The 23076-nt window shown below is 35.8% G+C and overlaps 1 pseudogene; it reads right to left on the reverse strand.

Moving 5' to 3' along the window:
• Positions 1-23076, reverse strand: part of LOC100229729 (FSD1-like protein) — a 106657-nt pseudogene that overhangs the window by 32387 nt on the left and 51194 nt on the right.

Raw genomic sequence — 23076 nt, forward strand, 5'->3', positions numbered from 1 at the left:
CATGAGAATTAATTCCTTTTTTCACTTTGCTTGCGAGTGTGACTTCTGCTTTATCTGTTAAACTGTGTATATCTCAGGAGTTTTCTCTCTTTTTCTCTCCCAATTCTGTCCCACTGTAGGGGCAGTAGGTGAGAGGCTGTGTGGTGCCTGGCTGCTGTCTAGGGTTACACCATGCTGCAGTCTGTCATGCTATCTATGAAAAAAAAATCTTTGTTTATATTGTAGGAAAGCTCATAGCACTTCTCAAGCCTGACTCACAAGGATATGCTTGTGGACAGCAGAGTCCATTTTGTCTGTCTAGAATTAATCTAGGCATTTTCTTAGGTCTTGTCACTATAATGTAGCATGGCATGTAAATAAATATAACTAATATTAGGTGTGCATTTTTACCACTACTGAAAAGTAAAGTGAAGGACTGTATCAGATGTGCTTTCTATGTTTAGCTTGAGGTTAGTGACTGTGACAATGTTTAAATTCCATTGCACTGTTTTCTCTAGAGATTTGTAATTAAATCTTTGAAAGAAGCAGTGCCTTTTTATTACTAGTGGTCCAGAAATAGATTCAGAAGCAGAAAAATATGCAGTAGAATATCATTATATCTTCATATAAATTAACATTAAAATGTTCTGATTCATATCTCTGCAGGCTTTTGTCAATCAACAGTATTCATGTATTTCTGAGGAGAGCACAGGGTAGAATATTTCAGGGAACAATGAAAGCCTTACTGCTTATTTAAGGCACATGGTTTTGGAAAACTAGTCTTTTTTTTCCTGCTTGTTTATGGATTCTATAAGATTTTGCATTTGTTATTTTCAGGTAAATATTAAGAAAGGATAATGACATCACTATTTTTAAATTAAACTGAGCATTACAAAGCATTTCTGTCAGGAATATATTTAAAAATATATAATTTATTTTAATTTTGCCTGGGAATTTTATTCAATACATTCATCCATATACAAGTGCTAGTTCCATTTGCAATCAATCTTTCAGCCTTTTTTGAAGATCTGATTGTAGTGCAAGATAGATCCCTGTTCAGCCAAAGTTCAGAAATATTTTCTTCTCTTTTTAATACTTCTAAGAATTCTTCAAAGAAAATTGATAGCTAATGAAAGCAAATCTGAGGGGGTCAGTTGATTAAAAAATGACCATTTAGTCAATCAAAAAGAAGTTAAGGCAAAAATGTATATATGCTTGCTTCTGCACATCGGCATTCTGCAGCTGTCAGGCTTGAGGAATTTAAATGGAGCAAATTTAAGGTCAGCTCTCCTTTACCTGGTATTTATAGATTGTCTCATGAGATTACAAGCTGAGTCAGGGACAGCTTGTAATCTCATGAGACAGTGGGGGTGAAGAACACTGATTTGAGAAGTCTGAAAAGTAAAATCAGTTACAAGACCGGGACAACATGTATGTTTGTGGGTATATATGTGACTGTATATTTGCACATGAAGAGAAACAAGAAACCTCCCTGATGGAAAGGCCATGCCACCACTAGGTGTCATTCTTGTTCCATGTTTTCTGTTAGCCATATGTCAAACAACTAGTCAATAGGGAGTTTCTAAAAATTTTAAGTTTTTATACCCCTAACATTTTATGTCTGGTAGTTTTATTGTGTGCCCTACTGTCCACTAGGGCTTATACTGCAATACATATTTTCTTTCAGCCCAGATTATTATTGTTCTTGTCAAAAGTCATCACCTTACTTAGCATTGATGCTTTCATGAATTCTCTAAAACAAAAATGCTGTAATAAACAGTAATCATAGTTGGCCTGACTGTGTCATTATCTGTGCATGAAATGTTAAGTTCTGGTGGTCTTAACACTTACTTAAAAGAAGTTCATTATATACTTCCAAAGAGTGTTTGGATAAAAATAATGTGTAATTCAAAATACTTAGTCAGATTCACTACATGTTAATTCTTAAGTAAATGGTTAAAGTTTTTAATTGAGATTTTAGCATGTTATACCATATTTAAACCTTTATTGAATTATTTTGAAACCAAGAGGTTTGACGCTTCATTTTCTTTAATTTTAGGGTTTTCTGCTCTTCCATTAAGCCTATTTTAAGCCAGTTTCTAGGTATCTGTTTTTTCATTAGTTTCAATTACCCTTGTTATTTTTATCTAAGGTTCATCAACATTCAGTGTTTAAACAGGACAGAATGGCTGCCGTGGAATTAGGCAAATATGACAGGGTATTAAAATGATATTGCAAGGTAACAAACATATCCTGATATTAGATAAAAGCTGAATACTGTTTAGGGTGGCTTCTCTCCCTGTATATCCATGCACAGCTGGTAAAAAGACTTAAGATACGTTTTAGACCTTCAGAAGTTTCTGGGGGTTTAAAAATGTATCTCTGACACATCAGTGATTTCTTTTCTAAGGGCAATCACATCAGTATTTTATCCAGGTGAAACAATCTGCTTGCATGTGTTCTATTTACAGACTGTCGTGACATCCTTTAAGGTTTAAATTATCTACTTGATATTCTTAAGTAATGGCATAAACATACATTTGATAACATCCAGCAAATTGAAGAACATTCACTTTAGCTCAATAGTTCCCTTATTTCTGTACGTTTAGATGCATGAATGATAAGTTACTATAGATATTCACAGTGCAAAATGTTTTTGTATATATTCTGAGCTCTTTGCTGCTGCAAAGAAAAGGATAGCTGTTAGCCCTGAAATATCAAGGAGGGGGTTTGGCAGGGGAGCAGAAAAAGGGAGAGAGTAGGCAAAACTCAAAACATGCTCCTTCAAAGTTAATTCATTTATATCTACTGTCTGTTTTTCAAAACTGTAGTGAAATAAAGCTAGTTGGAAAACAAAATGCTGAATAATACTGAGTGAAGGTATTGGGTAGCTTGGATTGCAATTCTGTTGGTTTACTGGAAATAACTACCACAGAAAGAAATCAGGTTTTGTTTGTTGTTATTATAATAAGCACAAGTAGAACAAGTTGAACACTAAGACTGACCATTCTTATCAGGTTTAAAGCACTTCATTAGAACACCAAAGGGAATTCAAATTGCGGTCACTTACCCTCATCTATTCTGTTACAATTATACCTACTTTAATTAGAATCTACACAACTCCATGAGAAAACAAATTCATTTTCTATTCTAAGTGAACTTTGACTTGCATTTAAAGGTATTGTTTTAAAATATATTAGAAAAACATATTGGGTCTCTTTGCGAACAGCTCCCTGTCATGAGATTTCTGAATGAGTAACGCTGCTCCACTTAGGAAGTTGTTTATGTGTGTGCGTGTTTGTTTGAACACATGGTGTATGTCAGACTTGAAGGACACAATTTTCATAATTTGCTATATTTTCTTAATGGCAGAGACACTGTTTAAAAACAAGTATCTGAAAACTGAAACACAGGTGCTACTTAATTGTGCCACACATGTATTAAAGCTTGACACACACCATACAGACCATACATATCTGATGACTTATTTGTACCTCTTCTTGCTTAGATCATCTTTGTACTTTGCCTTCAGGGCCCCCATATCGAGTAAAGACTTTTTCTGGGAGGTGTATACATCATAAGTATGGGTGGGCTGCTGCTTTATGCAAATGTTTCTGCAGCTGCAACTCTGTCATACATTCTCACACAAGGTACACTCACTATTCTTTTTACCCCATGAAGTTTAGAAAAGATTCAGCCATGTTGATGCAATTTGCTTCCAAGAAAACAGTGCATGTTAAAGGGAGTGCCATGTTTTTTTCTGTTGCCATATAGCTGCAGTATTTTAAGTTGGACCATAAGGTACCCCATGAATTAATCTGCTTCCTTTTTGCTCATATGAGGTGTCTTGATTCTGTAGGAATTATATTCTGTGTTCTCTTAATGTGAATGAACAACCTTCCATACAGACCTCTAAGTGGTAAAACGTGAGTTAATTGCATGCTCATTAGCTAATAAAACTGGGTCATTGTGAGATAATTTCTTACACAATTAGTCAAAGGAAGCAGAAATTCAGATATCATCTCATGTCTGACCTGGTGGAGAAAAGTTACATCAACTACTGAAGTGCCTGTATCATCTGAGATTTTTATGTGATGGCAAGGGTAAAGTTTTTGGTTTGTGGTGGTGTGTTTGAAGCTATGCTGTCAGCTCACATTTGCTCTTTAAAGACACATCTATCCAGAAGCCTTTTCCAATGGGTACTTATCTGTATAAACCACATTCATCTCTGTGATACGTGACATTTTCTCAGCATTAAATAATTAAAATTTTGTGCCACATTTAGTGCAGTGAAGCAGAGCATAACATGGACAGCTGTTTGACTGAATTGTCTGCTTCATAGTGTCCAAGACAGTTACCTACAACTTGCAAACAAGTGGAAGGCTATGAACTTTCTATTTCTGTAATAAATTTACTTTTGAGTATCAAAGGAGTTAAATAAAAATTTAATTTTAGAAGGATACAAAATTCCTGTCTTTCATAAATAGATTGTACAGACTGACATGTAAACTTGCTTGTGTAAACTGTGTAACATTAACAAAAAAATTATTGGGACTTTTTGTGAACCTTTTTTGATGAACAAAATCTTTTGAGTATTTGAGATGAGATTTCCTAGAGGCAGATATAGAAAAGGCAACAGAAGGTTACAGAAGTGTTGATGATGTGTCATGGATGGAGGCAGAAGGCAATTGTCTGTCAGGAAGAGACTCAAGCATGCGTAATTATATCTTCACACCACTCCTAAAAACTGAAATATTGCTGGAAACCAGATGACTGTGGATGTGTATCTTTATACTGACTGTATTCCACATTAGGTAATGAGGGACTACTTTATATACTCCTAGCTTTATGGACTCTGAACAGTCTGTGTTGTCTTCTGTAGGGCAATATGTAAAGTTAGAAATGAAGGAATTGAGTCACCTGATGAATTTCAGGTGCTTATGTCCTTTTAGTAAAATAGGGTAAAACTTTAATGGCATTTAATAATATCTCTAGAAAATAGATTTCATATTTGAAGATACAAAAATAGGAATGTTTAGTTTCTGACATATAGAGATGTTAACAAAAAATATATGCTCTCCTAAATTTTGTCTTTTTTTACATTCCTCTTGTAGCTTTTGTTTAACTTCAAGCTCCATCTCTTCAAATTCCTTTGCTAACTCTCTGCCTTTGTGGTGTCTAGAATTTAATTGCTGTAGTCTGGTCTCCATTTCTCATTGAGAGTGAGACGATAGTTGAGAAAGACCAACTACCAGCTGCGGCTTTTGGGGGTCACTTGCGGCTGTCCCCCGTCCCTCCCCGGCCCCCCGGGACCCCTCCGGCTAGCTGTCCCCTCAGGGGACCGGGGTTTGCCGTGGTCCCGCTGCACTGGGCTCACCAGGCAGCGGCTGGGTTAGCACGGTCCGAGCGGCGGTGCGCCTCGGTCGCCGCAAGGAGTCGAGATAAAGAGACGAAGAGAGGTCAGTTGTGTGCAGTCCTTCTGGGCTCTCACTTCCCAGTAATGCTGTCCACTTTCAATAGCAGTGTCTCCCATCACTGTGTAGGATTCACCAGCAAAGCGATCCCGGCTGCCCCTCGCCGAGGCTCTTGGGCTGTTAGTGGATCTCTTCGGAGACGCTGTGTTGCTTCTGTTTTTATTTTCTTTCCCTTTTATTTTTTCTTGGCTTTTGCCTCCAGTAGAATCCCATTCAACATAGGTGTCTTCAACTTTCAAGTTCGGATGAGATTAAGTACTGTCCAAACTGAACACAAATGCTTTGGTTTCCAGAGTCACAGGGTTCGAGTATTCACCTGCCACTGCTTTGTTGCAAGCTTGCACTCTAAGGTTCATGTATTTTGTATCAAATTTCAAACCTGATAATGTGTATTGAGTAGCTTTAATGTAGTCAACCAGCTCCCAGCGCTGCTCCCCTTTTAGTCGTGGGGGCCCATCAAAGTTGGTTTTCCTATACTCCAGCACAAAATGATCAATTCTGCTGTCCTCCTCAGGCATTCTCCATGACATTGTTATGCAGTTGTCAGCAACCAGACATGCTGCTACATCTATCTCTGGAGCTTTAGGGAGTGGCAAAAACTTCACAGCTTGGAGCATCTGCTTTTCCAGGGTGAAGTCCACCATCATATGAGTCATACTGTCACTGACTTTTGGTTTCAAAGAGAGGCGGAATGCTGAAGCCACCGTGACACTCTAAGAGCTCCACAGGGTTCTTTATGTCCAGTGACTGCACAGCAAGTTCCAGCAGCTCTTCTGAGTTCTCCAGGGCACAGCTGCACTGGCTCAGCTGATCCTGCAGAGCTTGAATTTTACGAGCTTCTTCTTGCTGAATAGTGTTGGCCATGCTCTCCTTCATCTCATGTAGGACAGAATACAGACCATCAAACTCCTCATTCAGCTCACTGATGGCATGAAAGGAGTTTACCTGAACATTTGATAGTGTATGGTTCAGCATGTCAATGAAGTTGCGAATTTCATCATTTTTGTTCACTAGAGTACTGACAATCCTTTGCAGCGTCTCCTAAATGTATCTTTTCCTCAGTTTCCAATTCCCAAGGCCTTTCTAAATCCCTTCCTCCACACTACCGCGGCAGCGCGATAGCAGCAACCAGCTATTCCTGCCAGTGATTTTCTGCTTCTCCCTCCAGTTATTCTTGCTATATGGCTTTGCATTAGGCTGTGGGTAGTGGTCCAGCAACTGTCATATAAGCGAAATCAAGTTTAATTCTCTGGATCTGCAGCAGAGTAGAAAGAACTGTAGGAAAATATAGACTTCTTCTATGATGTTTGCCTAAATTAAAATGCATTTTATAGGATGTAGTTCTTGCATGAAGACAGAAGTGGAAAAGAGGAAAAATATTATTCGGTTCACTTTTGTTCTGAATGCAAAAAAGTAATAGCTCATTGGGGCTGTATGAGGAAATATAATACAAAACAAAAGCAAAACATGGAGCATACAATGTCTATTAATACTGAAGAGATCTACTGGGCCTATAGTCTTTAATTAGAAAACACTATACAGAAATGTTAAATAATCAATTGAACATTAAACCATTTATTTTTTTAGCTACTTGCAGCCAATTTTCTACTGTTAGCTGAATCTATAGCACAGTCTCAAAAGAATTCACTACCTTTGATCTCCACTGAAATTAGAAGGACAAATTCTGGTGTGCTGAACCATGTATTAAGTAAGGCAATTAAGCCCAAATTACAAAACTAACTGCTGCTAATCACTATCAAGACTGGCAGTGTGGTCACTGATATAATAGATTCACACAATACCTTCTGTAATCACGGTTGTAGTTGAACATAAAGGCCTTTGGTCCAAGGACACCTTTATTTCAGATTTGGATCTGATGTATCTCTTCTATGAGGAAAAGCTGAGACACCTGTGATTGTTAAGCCTAGGGAAGAGAAGTCTCAGAGGGATCTTGTCAACATATATAGCCACTTGAAGGGGGATGCTGAGAAAAATTAAGCTAGGCTGTTTTTAGTGGTGCCCAGTGACTAGAGAGGCAAGAGACAATGGGCACAACTGAAACACAGGATGTTCCATCTGAACATCAGGAGACACTTTTCACTCTGAGGGTAACTGAGCAGAACCACAGGTTGCCCCAGAGAGGTTGTATGCTCTCTCTCCTTGGAGATACTGAAAAGTCCTTTGGACAGGGTCTTGGGCAACTGGCTCTAGGTGGCCCTGGTTGAACAGTTAGGCTGATCCAGATGATTTTTGGAGGTCCCATCCAATCACTACATGATTCTGTAGTTTATCTACCAATTTTATTCTCATCAATAATTTCTGTTGGTGATATAACAAAGGGAAGGTTAAGGTGAAAGCTTAGAAAACGCAACCTCGCTGCTTGTGATAGAACTTTAGTGATATTTATATTGACATGTAAGAGTCGATTGATTCTAGTTTGAGTTCTGATCAGTCAGTTGCCGAATGTCTCTTTATTTAAAAGCTCTGTCTTGCCTTATGCAAAATATAAGTGATGATTAGTTACAAAGTGACAAGCCTAGGCCTATCTCTAATCTGTTCCTATACTTTCTAAGCCACACAGATTCTGCTGTAAGAGAAAATATCGCTGTCAGGGTCAACAGATGCACTAAAAGTGATGTGGCCATGGAAACAACTTAATTTCCTTTATCTTTGGGGCAGGAATATGATGGAGGCATGGACAGATTTTTGGCTCTGCTCTCTCTGATTTGTGAATAGATGGACCATGAAGGTCAACCTACTACCTTGTGTGTGCATTAAATTATATACAAATAAGTACTTGCCGATCAAAACCTACTAGAAACCTTATCTCCCACCTGTCAAGTTACAGAAAATACATCTCCAGAAAGCATAGTATCCTGCAATTTAGAAGACATGCTAAATTTGTGTTTATTATGTTCATAATTAAAGAACTGAGAAACACACAGAAATACTGCTTTATTTCAGCCTCCTGATGGAAACTAATCTACTGGCTCATTCCTAGATACATAAGTTACTTAAGATGAACCATTGGGTATGCAATAGCTAACAATTCTAACAAAATCTCTTAGGAAGAGTCATCCTTCAAGATGACTGATAAATTTCTCCTGAAGCATCTCCAAGAACTAGGCCTTGTGGTGTTTACTGCCTCTTTTAATCCCATAACAAATCATATTTGTTTGATTCAGGGAAAGTTAGAAGAAAAACTAAGTTCTTCCTGTATATTTATATTTTATATGGCATTTTTCTTTCTTTAGAAATATTCTTTACTATTATATAAGCCCTGAGGGCTTATATAATAAGCAAGGCAAGGCTGAAAATGCCCTAAGGGCTTATATAATAAGCCCTGAAAAATTTAGAATTTTACCAGAATTTTACTGCTGCAGAAGATTCTGGTTCACTGTACTCTATGATGGCAACATCTCACCATTCATTGCTCATTTTAGATCAATAAAAGCTATTTTGGAATCGTAGCCAATTAACAACTCTACACAGTTCAGCTTACTTAATCTAATAATTACTGTATTTAGTGGCATACTCATGAAAAATTTACTTTTTAATATTTTTGTTCTTTCTTTAAAGAAATATTGATATAGAGATGGGACATAATTTTCAGAATTTTTATCATGTACATGCTGCAGTAATACTCAAGCAAATCTAAAAAATTAATGAGAGATTTTTACAGGCTTTATAATTCATTAGAGGCTTGCTTATTTTTGTCAACAATGCCAAATATAATATTTTCTTTTATAAAATTTCAATCATATTTTGAGAAACTTGAAAAATAAAAGCTGCTCACGTATTATTTTATATTAACATAATCTCTTGTACAGTGCATTTCTGGGACACGATTAGGAGTTAAGAAAACCTGAAAAGAAAATAAAGAATGACAATATACTTTTATATCAGAAAATTTTGTGATAAAGTTAGAAACACAGTGACTTTTGATTTCAACTCGCTACTCTTCATGTATCCTAAAAGTGCAATTACACAGACCCTAAAATGTTCAGCTCTAGGCCCTGTATAGGTTAAGCATTTAACATTACTAAGTTACAGGTTGTTTAATTTCTCAGACTACCGAATTACAGAATGCTTGAGGTTGGAAATGACTGATGGAGATCAGCTAGTTCAATGTATCTGCTCGAAACAGTGCTGTTAACTCAGGGTTTTCATCCTTCAAATACAGAAGATTCTGACACCTCTTTGGGTAATCTGCTTCTGTGTTCAACCAGTCACTCTCACATGAAAAAACATTTTATTATGTTCAGATGGCATCACCAGTGTGTTGTGTATTTATGTGGGTAAGATCTTCTGTCCTTTTGTTTTCCAGGCCGGACAGTCCTAGCTCTTTCAGCCTCTCCTTGCATATCAGATGCTTCAAAATCCCAGTGGTCCTTTGCTGGACTTGCCCCAGTTTGCCATGACTTTTACACTGGGGAACTCTGAGATAGGCCCAGCACTCCCGAATGTAAAGTACAAATCACAAAATTCATTAACATTCTCTCCTGTTATGTTGTAACTGCATTAAGCCTTCTAAATCACTTTCTCATGAATCACTTTTTTGTTGCTGTTTAGAAATGGGACAGCTGAAGGGCTCTTTTTGGTCCAAAGTATCCTGATGGGTTCTTATTTTGTTGTTTGTTTCTTTGGTTTGGTTTTCCACTTTTTTTGGTTTCTTTTCATTTCAGAGGAAACAAATGTATGACCCAATAGAAACTATTTAGCTTGGAATTTCCTAGCACATTGGGACTCACATAAATGCTGTAAAAATAAAACAAGGAGATACTGGTAACCAGTTTCTTTGCAAAGCCTCAGCTAGAAAATATTTATCATCCCACATGAGGCTACACCTACAGGATCAACAGAGCTAAGAAACAAGTATGGATGTGCTGAGCAAAATAAGGAGTGGTCTTGACATGTTTTCAGGGAGTTTCTCCACTAACCTGATTCTAGGCTTATCCACATTATCTGAAGGATGATTTGCTTCAGAATAAGATCAAGCTTGTGAATGAAGTGCTTTTCAAGTTTAGTTTTGTTGTAAAAAAATCCATTTCATGTGTCCCAAGATAGCTGTCAATGTGAACCAAAGTAGGTGGAGATATCTGGGATGTTCACTTCAATGATGTAAACCACCTCCAAGGCCCAGAATTGATTCAACTACAAAGGCCTAAGAACAAGAAGTCTAGGTCACTTGATGATCTTTTCATTCTGAAATTTAGCTTGTAAGACAATTTGAGAGGAAATTAATTTCTGATGCATCATCCACTGTTTGTTGGACCAACAGTAATGGTACAATAGTTTAGTGGGGAATTAAGAACTTTTTTTTTGCTGGAAATCATTCTTTCTGGCATCATGTCGAATTATTGGTGTTTCAGACAGAAAGTTTATTTGAAATGGCTGAACAACCACATCAACTTTCATTAGCAGTTAACTGACTAGAAATTCACATAAAGGAAGTGCACATTCAGTGACATTTCCAAGCTAGTAATGTAACTTCTATTCGCTAAATATTTTTTTCTTTAATCTGTGCCCTTATTGAAAAGCCATTTGACTAATGGGTGACTAGTAACTTCAGTAGTTTACATCACACCTAACTATTGATACTTGCTCTGCAGATACCTTATGTAGGAGCAGAAATACAGCAAATATCAGCAAGACTTTAAAGCTGTAAGGAATAAGGCTGCAGAAGTCCATAAAAATCACCACAATAAACTAAACTTTTTGTTTATTTTTAAACTTGTGAATAGTTTGGTATGCTAGGACACAAAGCTACATACTGAGAGCAGTAGTAAAGCCAGGACTATACATATCAGAACAGACATTTATTTACTGCCTTGCTCTCGGCACAATAAGCCTCATTTCTAACAAAAAGTATTAGATCTTTTAGTTAGCTTTTTAGTTAAAAAAATTCCAGTAAGTTGTAATTCTATAGACAAGGTGTATCAACAGTATCATAAATAATCAGCAATTTTCAATGATAAAATCCCATATAAATCTGACATTCCATTGAATCAGAGAACTCTGGATTATGAGATGAGTCAGGATACAAGCATTTTTAAAATTGCAAATATTCAGGCATTTGTTTAAGCATAATATAAATTCATCATCAGTTTCTATCATCAAATATTATTTGAAACTAGATAACTGCAACATCTAATATTTTCTAGTATCTGCATTTCACATAATATTCATCAATTTCCTCATAGAGCACAATCTGGAAAGGATGAGCTCCATGTTAGAGGTGAAAATGAAGGGACATGGGAAAGGTAGGTCATTGCTCAGGTTTATTATGATATTACTTAAGGTCTTATAATTATATAGCATTTCAATATCTAATAAAAATATAAAACACAAAAAATAAAACTAAGAGAAGAGCAAAAAGTAAATGAAGGCCTTGCCTGTGGTCAGCGAACATGAACTCTATGTGAATGTGATGTTCAGAAGGTCATTTGTTTTTCCCACATTATTATTCTTACAAGCTGGACAGAATGGTGTGATTGTGAATGAAAATACTACTGCAAATAAAATCTCCTCTACCTATAGAAACAGCTGAAATATTTCACATTTTCCAAGGAAGTTAATTTTTTCAGGAACATGATTTTGTAGATGTAGGTGCATTAAGACACCTACTACCTGGAGTCGTCTTGGAGTCATCATTTTATTAAAACATCAACACATGCTCCATGAACATCAAAGTCTGTATTTTTTTCTTATCACTTCCTGAAGTCATTTGAGGTGCTGTGGTTATCTGCTGTCTGAAAGGGTTTTCTCAAAGTTTCATTCTTCAAAGTGTCATGAATCCTGGCATCAATATCAGATACTGATTTTGACTATATCAAAGAATGTTTCCTTCTTTCCTTTCTTTTAAATATTTTTTCTCTCTCCCAGAAGTAGAATACCATGGACACAGACATCTAATAACTGTAATGGATGGCCTCAGCATTCTCTGAGGCTATGCAGCAACCTTATTGAGTGTCTCATGGTTTCTTATAGCTGGATGGGTGCTATTGAATCTATAGCTTCCTCACCTGGTTGAAAACAACAGATAACTTTTTTCTCTCTTTGCATTCCTTCAAGCCTTTCACTTCTTATCCCATCCCTCTGACACTGCTTGTACAAAATTTTCAATGAGAATTAACTGACACTCCGACTCATCCAAACTACTGCATCTGGAAAATGTTGCTGATATCACCAACATGTTGCATAATGATAGTGAGAATTAGAGTACTATAAATATAAAAATATAATCTTATTACCTTCTATTTTCAATTTTTACTAGAATAATGGTTCAATTATGTAAATATATCAGTTTTAAACCCACAAATTTGAAAAAAAAAAAAACATACACAGTTCTTTCATAGCATTAAAATTTTCTAGAATATACTAGAATTTACTTTGCAAATGCACTAACCCATGAAGATAGTTATTTTATATGTTTACTCTTTTATTATGAGAACCTAATTGGAAGTTTTCTCATCAGACTGGGCAGAGTTTAATTAAACTCAGTGAAGAAAACACTGAGAAAAAGAAAGCAAGCTCTTAAATGTGCTATTTTTGTTCTAATTTTACAATGACATTTTTCTCCCTGGTTATCCTAACTCATATTAATAAACAAAACAATAAAAACACCTCTGGATTCTGCTAATTTAAATATTGGTAGCTTTCAGGCTTATTTTGTATTCTCTAGCACCTCCAAGAGAGCCTGGAGGGGCTCTTTTCATTGGGCTTCAAATCTCAGGCACATGGAAAATACCCTTTATTTGCTGCTGTTATTTTGTGACTGGGGAGAGGAATTGCTTGCTCACTGCAGCATTAATATCTCCTTCACCAAAGTTAATGTGCATACTAATGCATCAACAAAAACACAGGAGAATGTGCCCAAATTTTATGTAGAAGGGAATTTGTAAGATGATGTTACACATTTATACACATTTATGTCCTATAAATGGAATCTGGAAATGAAAGAAATAACCTAATAGTGTGAGACCTAGGCACTTATCTGGTGGCACTCCTCTTCATGATTATTTTTTCACCTCAGTGGTAATCTTCCACTCAGAGTAAGCACATGCGAGGCTTAAATGATGATTTTTTTAGTCAACATATTGAGAGAACTGTTTAACTGTTTCTAGTGTTAATAAAGTTTCTGTACCACTGCTTTTCCACCAACAGATTACCCACCCACTTTGTCCACCTTTTAACTTGGGGTGCACTTAAACACTTCTGTGGCATCTGTAGACATCTCCTTTGCACCAACAGTTAGATCAGTGTTAGGCATACAAAATCTTTTCATTGTATGGATTGGCTGTAGCAGTTTTTCTTTTGCAAGTAAAAAAAAAATTCTCCTATAAGGATTTTGGAATGCTGAAAATCTTGGTCAGTTGCATACTTAAATCTAGACATAACACCAAAATTACTGTAGAAAATCCATACTAAGAATAAATAAAGGAAAATATTCCGATCTCACTTTAGGCCACTAATAATGTTTGATGTACATTGTCATTAGATTAGAACTTGAGTAATCATTTAAAAATAAAAGAGACTGCCATCTTAAAATTTTTGTTAGCATATGATTCTCAGCTACAGCCTGCAGTTTATAAGCTCCATTCTTCCTATGCCTTGTAGGAACATGTAAAAGCCTGGAGAGAGGTTGCGGGTTAATTTAAAAGCCAGAACTGCAGGAAGAAGGGCAGGCAAGACGGGATAGATAAAAACAACATATAACTATATCACATTGACTCTTTAAGACTGGTTGCCTAGAAGGTAAAGAGCAAGCCCTCCAGAGAAGTGGAGAAATCTAAAGGCAAAAAAAAAAAAAGACAAACTGGAATAGAAATGGCTTCAGGACCCAGGGATACAGCAGCAGAAAACAAAAAAAAACAAGGAGATGATTCTCCACAAGAGCATATTTACATTAATTTCAACATTTGCATGCTTAACATTCATCTACATTGAAGAAGCAGAAAAGAGTAGTTCCTTGACATTAAATTTTGCTTTGTCATACTGGTCTGAATTGATTTCAGAGAAAAATAAAAGTGTTTTATGATGATGTAATAAATGAGCTGTCAGTCATATTTTCAAACTTATATCTCTCTTATCTAACATTTCAAGAGGCAATTTTTTAATACACCAGGATATACAGAAATACTACTATCACACCCAGAATGAGATGCAGGGAAGACTCTTGTTATGTAGGGAAAAATGACAACCTAAAACATTGCCAATATTTGCAATAAAGAGGTTCATGATGGAGGAAAACATTGAAACTTACAGCAAAAAAAGATAAAAATATACCTTCATTTTAGCATGGAACTGGATCTGATTGACTTTAATCTTTGAAACTGGTAAAAGAGTGTGAAAAGGGCAAAGATCTCTGGAGAAGCCATGTGAATGTATGAGAGAGGAACTGGGAGGCCAAGGGTGCTCACTCTGGAAGCATGAGTTTCTCTGCTTCCAAAAAGATACTGCTGATCTCTGTGCCAGGGGATTGGAGACTAACTATATGTTTGTCAAAAAAAGGCAAAAAAGCTTTGAAAGAAATTTGCTTCTTATTTTCAGTCTATATTTCTGGAGAATTCAAGACTAAGAAGAAATGAAAATTCACCTTCTCAAATCAGCATTGATTTTTGTTGCAAGGAAGTGTAAGATTAGTTTCTAAAGCTTTTTTTGTGTCACGAGTTTTTCTTGAGCTTCCATGATTTGATAATTCAAAATATCTAAGAAACATATGTATAGGAGAAAAGTAACTTGGTCTCGACGGCAAGCATCACTGGTTTAAAGCAGAGGTGAAGAAGAGTCACAGGTTTCCTACAGGGCCTAAGCAGAGGCATGCTTATGTTAGCCCTGTTTTGGACACTTGTGTGTTGAGGCATTGAGAGGAACATTTTTGCAGTAGCAGTCAAATAAAGTAGCTGACTCACGATGGTATGATAATGCCACAACAGGATAATTTGTAATCTAAACCTTGAAGTAAATTTCCCTAAGCATTTTCTTCGTGGTGCACACTCCATAGAAAAGCATAAGAGGTTTTAACCTCAAAAAGGCATCTTTTAATAAAATGTAAATTAGAATAATTTACTTTTCTCAGGGAAAGAAAAACCGAACAAACTGTGGCTAAGACAGAATAGAAATACAACGGATTTACACAAAAGTCTATTCTTGTCTTCCATGTCTCTGCAAGGAAGGTGTTCTAGTACTTTCAGTGATTTTCAGCAATCTCTGGTTTTCACTCTAAGAAATATTTCTTTCTGTCACCTTGAAGGCCTGGCTCTGTCTTCCCCATTCCACTCACTGGACTTTCCACAGTTCCTCAAAGAACAAGGACTGCTGGAAAAGGACAGGAATCAGATAAAGCAGAGGAAGAGCATATCTGTCAACAGCCTTACTAATTCAGCCAGTAGCACCTTAAACTTTTTTTTCAGAGAGGTATTGGAGATTAAAGCAAAAGGGAGGAACAGGGGACTGCAGTTTGAATGGGAGTCAATAATGGACCCTTGTAATATCCTGGGGTGCATTAGGGACATCACTGCCTGCAGTGATGGGAAGTGATCCTGCCCCTCTACTCAGCCCTGGTGAGGCCACTTCTGGAGGCTGTGCACAGTTTGGGCTCCTTAGGATAAAAGAGATATGGAGCTCCTGGTGAGGGTCCAGTGGAGGATTACAAGGATGATAACGGACTGGAGCATCTCTCTTATGAGGAGAGGCTGAGGGAGCTGGGCCTGTTCAGCCTCAGGAAGAAATGACTGAGAAGGGGCACGAACAATGTCTATCAGTATCCCAAGAAAGGGGTGGAGAATGGAGCCAGGCCGTGCTCGATGGTGCCAGGTAATAAGTCATGACACAAGGAGCAGGAACTGATGCACGGGGAGTTCCACCTGAATATGAGGCAGAACTTCTCTGTGCGCGTGACTGAGCACCAAAACAGATTGCCCAGAGAGGTTGTGAAATCCTGTGGAATGTGCTGTTGGATGACCCTGCTTGAGCAGGGAGGCTGGACCAAATGACCCACTGTGCTCCTTTTGAATCTTACCAATCTTCTGATTCTGTGATACTGGGCCAAATCAACAAATTGAAGCCAGTTCATTAAAGGATTATTTCTTGGCTCTGCTGAGACAACCTTAGAAGAAATATGTCCAGTTTTGCATTTCTCTGTAAAAAAGAAAGTCAAGAATACCAAGATGATGAAAGAGCATGTATGAGAAGAGGCCAAGGAAGTTGACACCATTCAACTTAAAGAGAAGGCAAAGGAATTATCTAATGCTCTCTTTAACTACCTAACAGATGTTTAAGGAAAAAACAGAGGCAGACTCTTCTTAAACATTATGAAAGAACAGCAGGCCATGGACTTTGCAACAGGGAAATTCCAGGGAGCTAGAAGGAAAACTATTTCACCACATATGTGAGAAAACACTAGAAGAGGTTGCCTGGTGAAGTTGCCAAAGTAACCTTGGAGGCACATGAAATGGGTGAAGGTTCTATAAAAGCTGATTTGAATTCAAGGCCATTCCTGTTTTGAGTACAGATCTGACAGCCAGTGTTCATTCCAGCTTATTTTGTATTAACCATCATTGAACTGAAATCAGAAAGGCTTAGGCTGCTGAGGGAAATAAGATAATTTCCTTTTTATATTTATGTTCACAGTTCCTGTTTGCAATTTTCTGTTGCCTGGTGCTCAAATTTGAAACAAAATGTTTCAAAAGATGAACAATTTTATTAAATCCTAATTAAAAATACTGTGGAGGGGAGAACAGAATAGGAAAAAGGAGTTGTAGTAAGCTGATGTCTTTATACTTTCATACCTGAACACAGATAAAACTGTCTACAAAGTATCTTTCATTTATTATTTCATTCATGATTAGTCTTTTGAAATAATCTACATCTATTTCCTTCTGAGCTGCAGCAATGAAGGAACTGATTTCATTGCTGCAAAGAGCACATTTCATACTAAGTAGAAATGGTATAATATTTTAAAGGTGCTTCTAACATTACATCACTTTGACTCTTTCTTTTATTATTTTCCGTATTACTTTTCTCAGTCAGGGTTCATTCTAAGTTCTTCTAAGTTCTTTCTGGATATTTTATAACTTTGATAGGTTATTTTCCTGCTTCAATTATTTTTAGACTTTCATGTACATCCCTACTGACCTTTTTTGTTCTTTCAGTATTTATTACTACATGACATGCATAACCTTTGGTTATTCATTAATTTAGCCTTAAACACTCTTTATTCCCTTCCCTGCATTTTCATCATGTTATTATTCCTCTCAACTTGCCTTGAGAATTTCAGCTTTTTCAAGATATGAATCCAGTTATACATTCTTGCAATTTCTTTAGTTTCAGTGTGCTATATTTAACCTAATTCTATTCATTTCACTAATCCTTAAAAACATATTGAAATAATATATATTTTAAACAGTTCTCAAACTGTAGGCAAGGGTTTCTCCTTTAGATTTTGTAGTTGTTAATTCACTTAAACATGAAACTGGGTTTTACTCTATAAGGTACAAATGATAGTGTCCATATCTTGGCTGCATGACCAAGATGTGTTATAAGACAATTAATTATATCAATAATACTTGCTAAATGGATGGATTTTTAGTTATGTATCCCTGAAATAAAGTGTTGTTGGTATCTGGGCATAATTTTTGTGCTGAGTTTACAGGGTTTCAGGACTGAGACAAGAAAGACAGCTTTTCCTGACCTGCCTGCAGCTTTGTTTACAGTGATTTACCAGTGTTAAGAATCTCTCTGAGAGACCAGGTTGGGTCATCCTGATGGGAGGACCACTGCCCACTGAGGAGTGATCCACACAGCCGGTAACCCCCGTGATGTGGGCATGTGCTGTGCTAACAGTGTGTCTTTCCTGCTCCCCTTTCTGTGGCCAACAAATGTAGATAACACCCTTTGCAGACATTGTCCACAAGGACACAGCAACTCTGATGAGAGGAATTACAGCAACACAGACTGACAAAAGGTCAGTTAAGTTCATACTGTTTTCCCTGTCCATGTAGCTGAGCAATACTTGCCATGCAGCTTTGGCTCCAGTCCTTTTTGTTCTTCTCATAAACCCCTGAGATTTTTTTAAATATACTTAATGTTTGCTCCTCTGTGTCAAATTTGTGCTATCACTTTACTTTTTACTCATTCTCTGAAAAGAAGTTATCTCCCTTGCCTTTATTACCTTCTGGGTATATATAAATTGCAAATATTACATAAGCATGTTTGAATAGTTTTGTACATATGAGTATATTGAGACCAGATATTCAAAAGTTAAATGCTTGTAAATAGATATGAATGTAGACTGTGTATATATATGTGTTTATATATTTACATACATGCATATATATATATATATATACAATATATGCAAGTGCCCATATACAAAATTGTTTATGTATTAAAATACAGTCCTACAGCACAACATTTGTAAGTTTACGTGCATTGCAAAAATTAGGAAAAAAATATTATGTTTGTGATCAATTCCTTATGAACAGTCAACAACTAAAACATAATTTCTCAGCCAGTTATTCTGTTTCCAAACATCTGTCTCCCACAGTCTAATGTGTTCTTTTTTATATGCTATCCATATATCTACTAACTCCTTCAACTTCAATTAAATCAATTACAAATCCCCAGAGCACCCTAATTAGTGAAATATACTTAACCAAATCTATCAATTATTATTTTCAACATCTCATAATATCACAGCTAGAAAAACACTCAAGTGAAAACTAATTACTATCAACCAAATAAAGAGATCTTTAAATCTTAAATACCATCACACACATATAATTAGCAAATATATTTTAAATGGGTAAATTACCTGGTGGAAAAAAATATCAAGCAAAAGGTAAGTGTTAAATCACTCTTGCAGTAAAGTAATCATTATGAAAAAGAAGACACTATAATAGCAAAAAAACCCCCAATAGACAAAAGAATAATAATTGCAACTGATGCAGTTGTGTAGGCATTGTGTACTATGTCTTTGGAGGAAATATTTGGGCATGGGAATCAGAAATTCTCTGTCACTGGTAATGTAAGAGAAGGTTTGACCGCTCAAAAGACTTGTCACTGGTGATTTATATATCTTTGTGATTTTGGGAATAAGATTAATGAGAAATAGAATTTATCACATTTAGAAAAGTTCACCCTAAGTATGGGTAGGTTCTTACAGTAGTCAGCATGATTCCAATCTCATTAATACAGTCTCCTTGACAGATTTGAACAGTAAAACCAAAATTGAAATTGTTATTTTTGTGTTCACATCTCCAATAGTTCCTTACTAATATTTCTGTTTCCACTCCATTGAACAAAGATAAATAATGGATCAATATTCTCGGGTCCCAGTGATTTAACAGTGGAGAACAGGGGAGGGAGGTAGGGGAAAAACATGACTTTTAGAGGCAGAGATGAGCCACTCAAAGAAATATTTCTGTCTCAAAGCCCTGAAAATTTCAGTGGCTTCCAGTTCTAGTATATCCTTCCTTATCTGCTGCCACATCTGCCTGATGGAAAATCCTTTTTCCATCAAACCTATTCCAGCTGAGACAACAGGCTACATCCAGGCTGTTAATGCAGATGCTGTATAGGGAGATTTTGAAATGTTGGTCAAAGAAAATTTTATTCCAATAATGACATTTTCTAGCCTAATTCAAACTTACTTCTCTTCCTTTACCCTTATATCCTGTTTTTCTATTTTAATGTTATGTTACATAAATGCATTTACATCATTCTACTTTTTTTAATCTCAATTAAACTTGCAACTTTCAGCCTTTTCCCACCTGCACACCTAGCAGATGAAATATGCCATTGAACATTAATTTAGTTATGAATCTGGAAACAAATTCTGCCACTGAGTTGTGCAAAAGAACCATGTGATGTGACATTTGTATGCAAATGTAATAAAAAAAATTGATAAGTCTATCAGCGGCAGAGTACTTGGGCAATGATAATTACCTAATTAAAAAACCTGTTGGAGGAAGATAACATTAAAGAAGGAAAGTATTGTATATGAATATAGACTGGTTGGACCTAAGCTCAGACAAATCTTGGATTTCTTTTAACAACTTCCTGTTTGTCAGTAGTATTTATCCAAAATGGAGTTAACACTAGAACTAAAGATATGAGCATGAAGTTGAGTCTGAATATGTTACTCATCAGAACTTTTCACACTTACTTTGAAGGACTGTAATTTGACTTTATATTTGACAATCTGCAATAATTGAGTTGTCTGGTAAATTTAAAATGAGAGTATATACCAGAACTGATTTTGTTTCCCCTTGCATTAATTTTGCACTGAAGTGATACAGCAGATGAAGACTGTATAGTTTATTTGCTGTTTTATATTATACAATTGTCTTCATCATCTTCACATGAATGAAATACCATGTAATAGATTTTGTTTTATCAAAATGGTGAAATAAAAGTAAAGTTCGAAGATGCACACCTCATTGATAAAACTCAATTTATAATTATTGTAATTTAGGCAAATCCCAGAAAATAATGACCCTTTTCCTTTTGAACTTTGAGAACTGACAGTCTGAAACAAAACTTTAGAGATGAAATGTAGAGCAGGGACAATACTTTGCTAGAAGGAAATCAGATTAAACACGAGACATATTTGATGAGATAAACTGGTTTATCATGATTCTTTTAGTTAGGGAAACTATTAAACAATCATACATTGTTTTGGTTCCTACAAAATCAGAGAACATTTTTTTTCCATTGATTTCAGATGTTTTCTGGGCATAGAACCTAACTCCACTTAATCATACAGTTATGTTTGTATTTTAGTTTCGTAGTAATGGGAAGACACTCTGGATAAAAAGATAAAAATAAAAAAAAAAAAGTTTTTTCTACCTGAGCAATGCTAAGATGTTCTCAATTTTTCCTCAGGGGAAGACCTTTTTCTTATCTGTCAGTTTCAAATGGCATTCCTTTGCACCATTGTAGACTGTAGTTTCCCTGCACGGAATCATTTATATTTCATACAGCATGTCACAGCCCTATCAAAATTGATCAAGAGAATAGGAAAATCTAAAATCTCCTGCCATTCTCAACTGCTACTCTGAATCCATCATTTGCAAATGTGAAGAAAACTCTGGTGTCAGTATACCAAAGGAGGAACCTTACTCTGTTAGCTTCTGTGGGAACTGCATGTTTTCTAGTGATGTGCCACTGTATATATAATGAAAGGTCATGAGAGGAAATTGTTCTTTGCATTGGAACTCGCTTGAAAAAATTTTGATGGAGGAAAAAATGCAATTTTTTTTTACAGTTCTATATAGATGTTATACTAAAGGCAAAGAGATTGAAATCCTGTAGTTTTTTTTCTGTTGTCATGTCTATTACAGTATGCATTATGCATTATGTAGTTGTTTTAATGCAAATTTGCTTGGTGGCTAATTCCACTAGTTCTGTTAATTATTCACTGAAAATTCAGTCCAATTCTTTTTCCATTCAGTGCTCCCTATCCCCCCCAAAAATAAAAAGATAGAAATAAAAGTAAAAGTATATGTAAGTAGCAGAATGTATATAAGTCTAGGAGGATGGTTATTCAAGTCTTCTTGACTCTTTGTAAAGCTGAGCTAGTCTTATTGACTTGATGACCAATAGAAATCACAAATTCATAGTATGATAGCTCCAAGTTGACTATGAAATTATGTGTAATAGAGAAAACAGTTAAAATATTCAGTTTGCTGTTTAAAAGGAAATAGAAAAAGAAGGAAAGACTAATAAGGAATGAAGGCAGCAATGTGACACTGTTGTGAAATCTCTAAGAAAAATGGCTATCATGTGATTTTTTTTCCAGTTTATCAACATAAAAGCATATTTATGGATAAAATCAATCAGGAATTCTATAAAAACTGAAGTAAGATTAAGAAATTTGAACATTTAACAATTTTTTAGGAAATCAAGAGTAAAATAGAGTGGGAGGAATGTTAAAGAATTGTAAAAGAGGGGGGAAAAAAGAAATATTATGTTGACATATGCACAATTACATGAATAATCTGATGTATTCATATAAATTATGTTAAAAAATTAAAATAAAGAGAGGGAAAAATGGATGTAAAAGAATTCAAATAATTTTTTTTCTTAACACTTGAATTACAGTAATTTCCAGAAGTTCAAATGCCAAGTGAGCTTTTATGGAGAATGTAAAAAAATCAAAAAGGTCTAGCAAGTAGGTGTTACCATACAGATAGTCCAGATTTGCTGCAAGACAAAAAAGAAAAAAAAAGCAGCCAAAGTTTTGTAGTGAAGTGAAAGTCATCATTAAACTTTGTAGATGAGTTAAAGACAATATTATTTTAAATAAGTCGTAGGCCAGGCAATAATCCTCAACTGAATAATCAGAGCACACAATCAGAAGTTTGAGAATTTCTATATTTCACTCAGTCCATCCGTTTGTTCAAGGCCAGATTAACTATGTGTTGTGTTGCCCTGATAGATGTTTTGCCAACCTATTAATAAAGATATTCAGTTCTCAAAATGCCAGGCAATCCATCCCAGTGCTTCACTATACTTCTTAGTATAATATTTTCCTTCATATCTAACCTAAATCTTTCTTGCTGAAATATGTACCTATGAATTTTGTCCTATTTATCATGATCATGAAGAAGAGATTATT

Source organism: Taeniopygia guttata, chromosome 3, assembly GCF_048771995.1.
Source record: "Taeniopygia guttata chromosome 3, bTaeGut7.mat, whole genome shotgun sequence".
Lineage (NCBI taxonomy): Eukaryota > Metazoa > Chordata > Aves > Passeriformes > Estrildidae > Taeniopygia > Taeniopygia guttata.